General features: G+C 34.8%; 1 pseudogene; it reads right to left on the bottom strand.

Moving 5' to 3' along the window:
* Nucleotides 1–7,386: 7,386 nt before the first annotated feature.
* LOC145243171 (U2 spliceosomal RNA) lies at nt 7,387–7,520 on the bottom strand (annotated as a pseudogene).
* Between the last annotated feature and the right edge of the window lie 4,797 nt (nt 7,521–12,317).

Raw genomic sequence — 12,317 nt, 5'->3', positions numbered from 1 at the left:
AATGTTTCAACTTTTTATTTTGGAACGACCATCGTATTATATATGTATACATGAAAAAAAAAATAATAATACTGTACTGTACTGTATAATTGTAAGTTAACCAACCCTCATTTTTTCTTAGTGTCACCACTGGACAGACAGTCAACAAGGAATTCTATGTTGAGGTTTTAAGGGAATTCAGGAAGACATTCCATCAAAAGAGGCCAGCAGGAGATTACTTTGAAGGGGACTAGAGTTTCATGTGTGTACTATCAATAAAAGTACCCATATGAAAAAAGGCTGGAAACTTATTAAAGCCACCACACACACACACACACACACACACACACATTGTACTGATACATTACCACTTATCATGGTCACTTTGGATAAGAGTTATTGAGTTTTTCAAGTGAGACAAACTCATTGAGAATTGGTGATGACTGGGCAGAATATGATTTAGAGGACGGCTGAACAAGAATTTGTTTACATTAGATTTGAAAACCATGTTGTAGTCAGCTGGGAAGCAGCCCTGTGGTATCATGTTCCACAGATGGTTAGTTCTCTGAAAGAAACTTTTTTTTGTTTCATTTAGCTCCAGGTACATAGAGGAAGAAAATAAAATTATAGTGGTTGTAGGAGATGAGTTTTAGGAAGGATATATATAAATTCTTATTTTTTAATATTATTCTGACCTACTATTTATAATTATTGGTTCCCATATTATATGCTATTTAAAGCAAATGAATGTTTCCAAGATCAAAGTGATGATCAGCGAAAAGAGGAAAGTTTCCCCGTGTTCAGTTTGTATAAAAGGTGCAATTCAATCTTTTGTGGTACTTGTCAGCATTGAACAAACTATATATTGAGGTTGCAAAGCTCTTGAGGTTCTGAATTTGTGTTATATTGATAACACCTTTGAAACACACGGTGGAGCAGGTGCTAAGATGATTGCAAACATTGTGAGTGAATGGAGTAAGTTTCAAAGAATTCCTGCAATTACTAACGAACAGAACATTACCAAAGGAAGTGTCTATCAGGCATGTGTAAGGATGTATGGAAATAAAACTTATCCAGTGAGGGTTGAGGAGATGCATTGCATGAAGAGAAATGCTGTGAGAATCATACAATGGATGTGTAATGTGAGTCTTAAAGATACGACTTATTTGTGATGATCTCAGAGGAGGATGAAATCTGGACAGTGTAGGGAGAGATGTGCACAGGAGAGATTTTCAATGGTATCACCATACTGAAAGAAAGGAGACCATTTTTTTTAAATGTTATTTTCATGTGTCAGTCAATGTAACCTTTGACCTTCTTCAGGTGGATATTTTTTAAATTTAGGAATTTTTATATTGGATTCTATAACCTGTCCAGAATTTTTAACTAAACCTTTTATTTAATTGTTCTCGTTACTGTCGGTCAGTAGGAGTGTTAATTAATTATTATATTATTCTTAGTTATTTTTTTCTTGCTCCAGAAAACTGTCATTGAGATTCCTAAATTCAAAACAAATGCACTTGAAGCAAGTCTGCAGTTACATTGACTGAAACATTATGAAAATAACTGAAATGAGAATAGTTGGAATAGTAGTAATTATAATCATTCAGTTTTAGTATTTACGGAGCTGTAAATGTTCCAGAGGCTGCAATGGGCAACACTAGGCTACATCTCATGTCTGCTCCCCATGCAGTCTGATCTAAAGGTTTGATATCAATCATGTTGTATGCAGTTGAATCACTTCTTAGTCTATCACTTCTATTTAGTTGTGTTAAGGTTGCTGCAAAAGATGACATGCTGTTTGGCCAAAGTGGCGAAATTCCTTCAGTAGAATAGCATAAACATATGAAGACAATACTTGTAATAAAAATGGAAGAAAATCGATTAGGTAAGGAAAAATATTTAATTTTCATCATTTTTTACAAAACACATGCAACATTATTTTTCGGACATTGTTGAAAAACTGTTAATAGTCTGTAATATCACCTTTCTTCTCAATAACTTTTATCAATCTCTCTTCATAATGATCAAACATATGCAGAATAACATCTCTACGTGTTTCTATTAGTTGTTTTTTGGCATTTAGTATTTGTTCCCATAGTTGAGCCTCTTTTGTTATTTCAGGTCCATCATAGACAAGTTGCGCAAGCATTTTCCAAACATTTTCCATTAAATTTAGATCTGGGCTTTTTGCAGGCCATTCTAAAGTAATCATATTCAATTTAGCCATCCATTCTTTCATGAGTTTTGACACATGAATGCTGCAATTGTCTTACTGTAGAATGAAATCATTCTCTATCTTCTGTTTGTAGCTTTTGCTGTTCTGTCGTCCTTTCAGCCACTCCAACCATATATTTCCATTAGCAAAGATCCTACCCCAAACCAGAACTCCTTTTCCCCCATCTGTCGTTTGTTCAGTACAACAGGCTCACCCCTTCTCGACCAAGTATACCATCCATTGGGCCCATCAAACTTGAAATGCTTTCTCATCAGTAAATATAACCTTCTTAAAGTCAACATGCTTTGTTAACCACCTTTTAGCACTCTCCAGTCTTGCTCCTTTGTGTTTCTTTGTTAGTGTATTTTTTTTTAGCCTTTGCATACTTCAAACCAATCCTATATAGCGTTCTTTGTACTGTTTGGACGTTTACATCTAATTCACACTTCTCCTTCACTTTTCTTGCTGTAACTTTTTCTCCAGATGTCAAAAGCCGTGCCACAGTCCTCTTCATTCTCCTTTCAGTCCTCTTGCCAATTGATCTTTTCCATCCTGTCTTCTTTTTCTGCTCGGAGTTTGTGTTCAACATGTATTTTACCATTGATTCCATGGCGATCCTTCTGATGCTAAAGCCATCTTCCCGCGTCTTCTGTGCCAAACAAACGACTTCTTTGAATGCATTTTACCTCATTAAACTTAATTGTTTTGCCAGTAGAATACAACAGCAACATATACATGAACATAGCTCTTAATAAAATTGAATTTTTTGTCATGTCCGAAAATAGTGTCGCACAAGTTTTCATAACAATCACAAAATACTAAAATTATCAAAGCCAAACTAAAAAAATGATTACACTACAGGAAGCCACTAAGATGATCAACCATTTTCCCAGTATCTTTAGCAACAGATATGATGTAAGTTTTCCATTTCAGGTCTTGGTTGAAAGTCAGTCCTATGGAGCTTATCAAAGAAGGGATCTTCCTCAGGGAATGCTAATGGGGCTGCTCAAGCATTTTTGTGAACCATTAAACTAAATCTCTCCTCTTAGGCATTTCTTCATTCATTGGAATTTCTAACCTAACAAGTCCTTCATTGTCTGCCAAGATCCAGCTCCTGTCCCATCGCCACAGTGTTGCTTCCTGCATTCCTGTGCTTGTTTTATATGTACTTCGACGGAATTAATTTAGTGCACTTGTATCCCCTCCCTCCAATGCGAATACCCCTACTCAACCAACTAGTAACAAAATCCCACCTCTTTACTGTAGAAGTTCCTAGATGTTGAAAGATTTTCTGGTCTTTTTTGCCACTTACAAAAGACCAGAACCAGTCAATGATAAAAAGATTTCAGATGGAAAAGGGAGTGGTCAGAGCCAGAAACCGTGGATGAGAAGGAGGGAGGGAGAGAAAGTTTAAGTTGGACATTGGACAGGACAGTTAGTTTACAGGAGAGCTATCAGATAGTTCGGGCAGTGTGCCTCTGTGGCTTGGTTGGGTTACTTAGGGGCTCTTATCTGAAGAACTGTGTCAAGGAGACTTGTGTGTTTTAGTCTGATCAGGCAAAATATCTCATTTCCCAACCTAGGGATCACAGAGTGTTCACTCATAATCGTCTAACAAAGAGGATCTCACATCTACATTATTCTTTTTTGTTTTTTTTTCCTACTGAAAGTATCAAACTGATATGCTTTAAAGGAGACAGGATGATTGATGAAAGAAAAGTCTCCTATCTCTCCTTCCCATGCTTTGTTTGAAATATGGTTGGGTTGTTTTGTTTGACAGAATATCAACCCTTTTGTTAAAAGTTTATAGACTTCATTAAATATTCATTCATAGTGTTTAGTTTGGTTGTTTTGTAAAGGAAATTGTTTTGGCTTTGCAGAACATGCAGTTTTGTAAAGGGAAAGGAAGAAAACAATAGCATTAATATTTAGTGCATTTTTTTGCCAGGAACCTTGTATCTTCAGACAGCTGAAGTTTGCCAAAATGAACATTTTCGGAAAACGGGAAAAGAGAGATGAAGCAAGTCAAGACAAAATGTGATGGAGAGAGAGGGAGAGGAAAACAAGAAAAGAGAAAGAAAGATAAAGAGAAATAAAATAAAATCAAACGAGAAAAAAACTTTTGTAATTTGACCTTATTTTATATTGAAAAAATAAAATCCCGGCTATCAATGTATATATATAAAAATATATATATATATATATATAAAAGCGAAAATGTGTGTATGTATGTTCGCTTTTTGTGTATGTCCAAGAAAGGCTTTTTTCAGAGAAGCGGTCGGTCGGCTCGCAACTTCTTAAAACTTTTTATATCACATAGAAATTATAATATCTCCGAGTTAACAACGGAGCTCGCCTGTCTATTTAATTTGCTCGACTTCGGGAAGATAAATATTCAACATTTGTCGCTCGCCGCATGTGGATTAGTCTTTTTCCTATAATAAAAGCGACACTAATTCTAGCGGTATTTTCCGTCTATCGGCGGAAATGTCCGAAAGCAATCAAATTTGATCAATATGGAAATATTTTCCTTATATCAAACAATTGCTATTCAAATTGGACAACATCTTGGGGAAACAAAAATAAAAAAAGCTTTCCGCAGTAAATGAAATACTATCCCGCAGTCAAAGTTGACCTCATTAAGTCATTAAAACGGGCACCTGCCAAATCTAAGTAATTAAATAAATTCAAACATGTTTCCGTTAATATCTCGCGGTGGGTCAATGGTTAAAGTCGCACACTTTTTTTTTTTCACACTTTAATTTCCAACTTCACCTCAAGAGTTCGGGTTCGATCCTCATACTCACCTACCAAAAACTTTTTTAAAAAATTTTAACTCCCCCTCCCCTCGGAGTTTTGATTTACCCAAAACCATACACACCTCCAAACACCCGGGCACTAATATATAAAAGGCAAAATGGGCACGAGAGTTTGTGTATGTCCATCAAAGGCTTTTTGCATTGGGATTCTCGTGTCAGTTAGATTCCGTGAGAAGTTTTCGCATACTTCCCAGATCATAATATCTTGCATTCGCAAACAGACATTTTTTTTTTTTTTTTTGATCGAGTTAAACAAAATTCTCACCATGCCATCGTCTCCAGAGTTTGTTTGTCTTTTTCGTATAAATAAAGCGAAACTTATTAGAACGCAACCGCTGGCCTTCAGGTCGGGTAGTATCTGTTCTGTAATTGGTCCTTGGTCAATGTAGGGGAAACCCTTCATACTGAGACAATTACTATTTATTTGGATACTACCAGAGTGCCCCCTTTTTGGGGGAGCTGGTTTCCCCCCACAAAAAACGACCTTGTGTCTAATTTCTGCAAGTCATCTTGACTACGTTAAATTTCCGGTCATATCATGAAGTAGCGGTAAGACGTCAGATTTTCTTTCACTCGTCATGAGTTCAAGCCTGCCTACTACCACTTTTTTTTTTTTTTTTTTGCTCAAGACACACCTCCAACCACCCGAGCTAGTACTCAAATATAAAGATCAAAGTCTGTTATATATTTCATTTGACAATTCCCAAAAATATAATAATTCACATTTTATAATATTAATCAGATGAAGTGTTTTTTCCTGTTACATTTTTGTTTGATCTGGAAACTTGTCTCCAAAATTAGCAAAAGAAAATGTAAAAATACTTTAAGAAAAAAATATTACTCTGTTCGCTTGTGTGTGTGTGTGTGTGTGTGTGTGTGTTAGACTTTTTACTCTGTTAAAATGTGAAAAGTTATATCCGGCTGACTTAGAATAAGTGTTTTATGCCAAATTGATGACTGAATATGGTTAAATTTGGGATTATTTAAATACTAATATCTATCAATTTCTAATTGTGTATCAAATCGATACCATAATAGTTAATTTGCTGCACCAAATCATAAAGATCCATATTAAATTTAAGACAGATTGGTCCAGTCGTTTCCAAGAAAAGTCAAACGGACAGACTAAGAGAAATATATATATATATATATATATATATATAGCACGTCTGATTGAACATGACGGAGTTGTTCTTTTTTCTGATTTTGTTGAATAACTTTTCAATTCGCTGACTGAAAAAACTAAAACTCAGTTCTAAACTATCCTTAACACAATCTCCGAATGCTCCTACCATGACCAAATCCAACGCAAAAAACAAAAACTGAACCCACTATACAAAGAATACATCTATCTTCCCAACACTAAAGAAAATTACTATCCAACACTCCCCTTACCGAACAGCAAAAACAATTTAACCTTAGCCCTAACTGCCACCTCTCTAAGAATTATGACCAAAATGTTAAACTATGCGAAATCAAAATTCTCTATCATTAAATACAAGATCTAAAAAATCAAAATAAAATCTCCACACACCCCAACCTCAAAAATCTTTTAAAAGCCGAAGAATATAAAAATCAATACAAAGCAGACAATTTAACCCCTTTCTAAACCCAAAGCTAAAATAAGCAGCCAAAGAACTCTACAATAATACCAACATCACTATATGAATGGCAGACAAATCCAATATGTACACAATCTTAAATAAAACCAACTACAACACGAAAATAAACAACATTCTCTGCGATAAAACAAAATTTAAACCATTCACAAAAAATCCCACAGAACAACTAAAAAACAAATTAACCATATTAAAACAATGCTGAAATCAGAACAATAAAACTTAATAAAATAATAGACTATAAACCTGGCTACATATACGGGTAAATTAAAATTCGCAAAATAGGATACCCATAAATCTCTGAAATCCCTACTCCAGTATATCAAATCGCCAAAACAATCTATAACATTACATACCTAGTAAATACAGTATAAAATTTACCGACTTCATAGACCTTCTAAAATTAAACTCTCCCCACAAATCTATAACCGCATCCCTCAACGCTTAAAATCTCTTCACTAACATCTCTATAAACAAAGCCGATAGCCATTAGTCGCGTGCTCTCATGTAATGAATGAATGCGTGAATGTAGGATTGACATGAAATTCTTAAAGATAAACTAAAATGACCGAAAAATGGGCTGAAATGACTTAAATAAATAAAAAGTAAATGACTTAGAATGACTTTAATGAATTTAAGGATGAATTGAATGACCTTAAGAATGACTTGAATGCTTAAAAAATAACGGGAATCCTTCAAAAACAACTTGAATGATCTGGAGAATGACTTGAATGGCTTTGACTGGTTGTAAAGGGGGTGATCATTTTACATTAAATTAATACAGAAAAGTGATCTCCCACTTTATATCACAAAGTTACATACGTACAGCGTGTAGTAAGAACAGATACTACACTTTGATCTTGGCCAAAAGGCCAAGAAAAGGGTATTTATTTGCTCCCCCACCGAAAAAATTGAGCGCAAGACCGATTTTTAATGTGAGGAGTGAAGGGGAAATGGGGACCAACTTCCTGGGGAGTAGGAGAGCTGGATAGTGACAATTGGTATGAAGGGTTGTCCCTACACTGACCAAGGTCTTATATGTGGAGTTGGATTTAATTGCTTCCCCACCGAGCAAATTAGGCATAAGGTGTGGCTATGGTCACGCACAAGGCCTTTTTTTAATGTGAGGAGTTATGGGAAAATGGGGACAAACTCCCCAGGGAGTAGGGGAGCTGGACAGTGACAATTGGTATGAAGGGTTGCCCCTACATTGCCCAAGGTCTTATATGTGGGGTTGGTATTTATTTACTCCCCCACCGAGCAAATAAGGCACAAGGCCGACTTTTAATGTGAAGAGTGAAGGGGAAATGGGGACCAACTCCCCGGGGAGTAAGGGAGCTGGATAGTGACATTTGGTATGAAGGGTTGCCCCTACATTGACCAGGGTCTCTGAAACAGAGAGCCTTTGCTTGCAGTATCTGCTGGAACGGATACTACACTTTGATCTGGGCCAAAAGGCCAAGAAAATGGTATTTATTTGCAACCCCACCGTGCAAATTAGGCACAAGGCCAATTTTTAATGTGAGGAGTGAAGGGAAAATGGGGACTAGCTCTCCAGGAGTAGGGGAGCTGGATAGTGACAATTGGTATGAAGGGTTGCCCCTACATTGACAAAGGTCTTATATGTGGAGTTGCCCTCACATATGATCTTTGCTTGCAGTATTTGCTGGAACAGATACTACACTTTGAGATATTAAATCCTTTATTCATGTTAAAAATACATTGAAAATCAACAATGAACAAAAAACTTAGGCACATGGTCAACTCAAAAGGGGGGATTGTGAGGGTCGTTGATCATCCTTGTCACTCCAGAACTAAACAAAATAAAGTTTCTCCTAGATAGTATCTTCTTTCACCATACCGCATTCACCCTTTCATACGGGGAGGGGGGGGGGCGTCCTACTTAACTCCCAATTTTTAAAACATTTTTGATTGACGTGTGCCAAAAAGCCAAGAAAAGCTTGAAAAGCTAAGAACAGCATCTATTAACAGACCTTTGATCTTAATCAAAAAGGCCAAGCACAAAAGTGTTATGGACAGACCAACTGACTTATAGAGTCGCTTGCACGCGACTAAAAACACAATTAAAATAATCCTTAATCAAGTATACAACAACAACAACAACAACACAATACCCCCTCCAGCCATAAAACCCCAAAGCCCAAAAAAATTACTACTAAAATGCACCACACAAGTTCCCTTCACTGACCCTAAGGAGAAAACATATCCAAACAGATGGTGTCTTAATGGGATCACCTCTAGGTCCTACATTAGCAAAATACTATGTGACTGACCTCGAAAACAAAATCCTCTCAAATCCAAAACTGAACTCACTATCTATGCTCGATATGTCAACGACATTCATAACAGCAGTATCCATTCAAGACATTAAAAGCTCCAACTAAACCTAGAAACCCACTCCGTCCTCAAGTTTACACTCAAACGAATGTGATTAGATATGGAAGTGAAACTTGGTCAGTGAGGGTTGAGGACATGTGAGAAATGATATGAGAATGATACAAGTCTTAAAGATAGGCACGGATTGTTGACCTCAGAGGTAAATTCAATCTGGACAGTTACAGAGAGAGGTGTGCAGAAAAGTAGACTTCAATGATATGGTCATGTTGAAAGAATGGATGAGAATTCTTGGGTTAGAAGATGTAAACAGTTGAGATCACAAGTTCAGTTCACAGGGGAAGGCCAAAGAAATCATAGAAGGGTGATAAAAATAAACCCGAGAAATAAATACAGACCTGGCCAGAGATAGGTTAGTTTGGAAATCAATTTCTTAAAGCCATTAAACTGCTGTCAGCATCTAAAATAGATGTTAAACCAGAAATGGAAATCTTCCCAAGATTCCAATTTCTTTTAATGTCATGCATAACACCTTGGTATTTAGTTATCTTCTTCTCGGCTTGGTTTAAGCCAGCATCATTAGGGACATTGACTTTTACTAGGGTAGCTCCTTTTTTCTTTGTGCCTCATATTATAGTCAGGTTCAATAGTTCCATTTTCTAGGTATTTAACTGCAAGAATGACAGTCATAGTGGATGGTGTAGGACTTATTTCAGCATTCCCCTGGCAGAATCATACGATTACATGTCTAAAAGATCATACTCCCCACTTCATTTAGTAGAACCCATGTATGTGTGTGCACAAAACTACGGCTGCACATTTGATAGACAACATACAGATATCGACATTGCGTACATGTGATTTGTTGGACTTTGATGTATGCATGTCATTATGATCTTGTAGTTAGTGTCTCTACATTCAAGCTAACTCTCCGTTTCTGGCTTTCCTAATTTCAGTTAAAACTATGCTACGTGATCTGGTTCAGTTGCCGTTCTGTCTTTGCTGACCAATGTCCCCCAAATATATCTACTTTCTACTGAAAATCATAAATGTCTATTTTTTTTTTTTTCCAATTTACTTCCGCAGTAAAGTAGATATGTCTGTCTGCTTTCTCATCCTTCTGAATTATTTTTTTTTTTCATGTTATAAAGTATTTTGTCAATTTTGTCCAGTTTACAAAGAAAAAAATACGAGAGAGAGAAGGAATGGAAAAGAAGGAAAGAGAAAGATGTTATACACATTTCATAACTGTTCTGTTTTGTTGTCCAACACCTGATAACCATGCTAGTTTGTATGGTTATCAAAGAAAAAACAAAAAGTAACTCGTTTTAATATATAAGTGTTTATTCAATGAGTTGTCTTAGCTAATATTTGATTAACGCTTCAGCATTATCCAAAACTGACATTGCATTTCTCACAACATACAAAAAAGACATTTTGGTACTGAAATTTTATCAGCTGTTAAAAACAACAAAAAATTGTTTGTTGTTAAGTTTTCCAAATGTAAAAATAGATCTACATAGAAATCTCCCGCTTATGAAATTCAATTCTAGTATATATTTAAAAAAAAATAAAAAAATATTTTTAAAATTAAAAAAAAAAAAAATTATCCTAAAATGGAAACTTATCACCCAGAGAGGTCAAGAAAGGGTGAATTATTTAACATTAATGAGAATTGACCATAAACTTTTGTATGAAATTGACATTCTGATATAACCAACTATTTTGACTACTCTTGTCTCGGTATATTCACAAGTTTTTGGACGATATTGGCTCTGACCATCTTCAGGTGGATCTTATTGAATTTGAAAACTTGGTTGGAATTTAAGACTGAACACTTTATTTAATCTAGAGAGATAGATTGTACTCATTTCATCTACCATTAAAATAAAAGGTATCAAAGTTGAAATACAATTCAGGTTCTCAAGTTGAAAAGATGCACCAGTAGATCAGAAGTAATATTAACCATTATGAATAGATGAAAACGGTAATCTGAATAAATACAGATTATCAAGTTTTACTATTTGTATTTTTCAGACGATTACTCTCATCTTGCTTTCAATGTCATTTCAGGTGGAATTTTTTTGGAATTTGGGAATCTTTCTGGTTGAACTTGTGAACCTGGTCAAAATTTTTAACTTAATCTTTTATTTAATCCATGGAAATTCCATTATTCAAGGCAGTAGAATTGTTTCTTTTTTTCATCCTTAGTTATCATTGTAAGGATTGAACATTCAACCTCCAGAGATGAACAATAGAGAACAAGACATCTAAAAGAACCAACAGATTGACAAAAATCTAACCCCATAGATTAAACAAAGTTTGAAATTTTAATAAGAAGGTTCACATACTTGAAAAAGATGCACCTGAAGAAAGTTGGAGGTGACATCAGCTGAACTGTTGCAAATAAAACAGTCAAAATGAGAATGGTATCCTGAATAACACAAATCATCAATCCTTATCTCAAAAATTCTGTACAGTTCTTCCACATCATTTATTCCATTTATTTTCTCTAAAAATCTCATATGAAACATATGAACATTTTTTTCTTATTACTTTTCAATTTTCTTTTTACTGTTAATACTAAAATTGTTTTTCGAATGATCAGTGGGCCTTATGATAGAAGCTTCAATGATGGATTAGACTTTGGTGGTAAAAAGAAAAAAAAAATTACATTCAAACTGTAAAAGTGATTTGTAAAATCATCTAAAAAAATATTTTAATACCAAATAATCATGTCAGTGTTTTTTGGAAATACATTTCCATTTCAAAAAACAGATTTCTTGTTTAAATAGTTGTCCTTTAGAAACAGCCAAAGTATTTTTGGAATAAAAAAAGTAAAAGAATAAAAGAAAAATATTTTAAAAAATTAAGTGTTTAGAAAAAAAAGATGCATACAGGTATCTTCATAGATGCATACAGCAGCAATATATACTCAGACACACACTTTGATACATACACATTAGCAGTCATGTTCACATACATAAACAAACAAAAATATTCCCATAAGCACACATATATTCATAGGAAGTGTTGATCACTGAAGACAAAAGACTCGATTATTACTATACTAAGAAAAAAAAAATGAATAAAATAGAATTAAAATAAAATGCTACTTGTCAATCAAGTAACAGTTTCAATATATACATATATATTTGTTTTGTTTTAAAAAAAAAAATAATACAATTTTGCATGACTGGATTTTCATAACTAGAGTTTCATAAGCAGTTAACAATTCATCCATTGGATTTTACCTGACAATCTAGAAGGTAGGAGATTACACATTTTGTAGTTGGCCCAACGGCGCCTCTAAATTGTACACTGTCA

Source organism: Euprymna scolopes, chromosome 21 (genome assembly GCF_053919585.1).
Source record: "Euprymna scolopes isolate OS-2025 chromosome 21, ASM5391958v1, whole genome shotgun sequence".
Lineage (NCBI taxonomy): Eukaryota > Metazoa > Mollusca > Cephalopoda > Sepiida > Sepiolidae > Euprymna > Euprymna scolopes.
The sequence above is the reverse complement of the archived record's forward strand: the minus strand, read 5'-3'. Positions and strand labels throughout refer to the sequence as shown.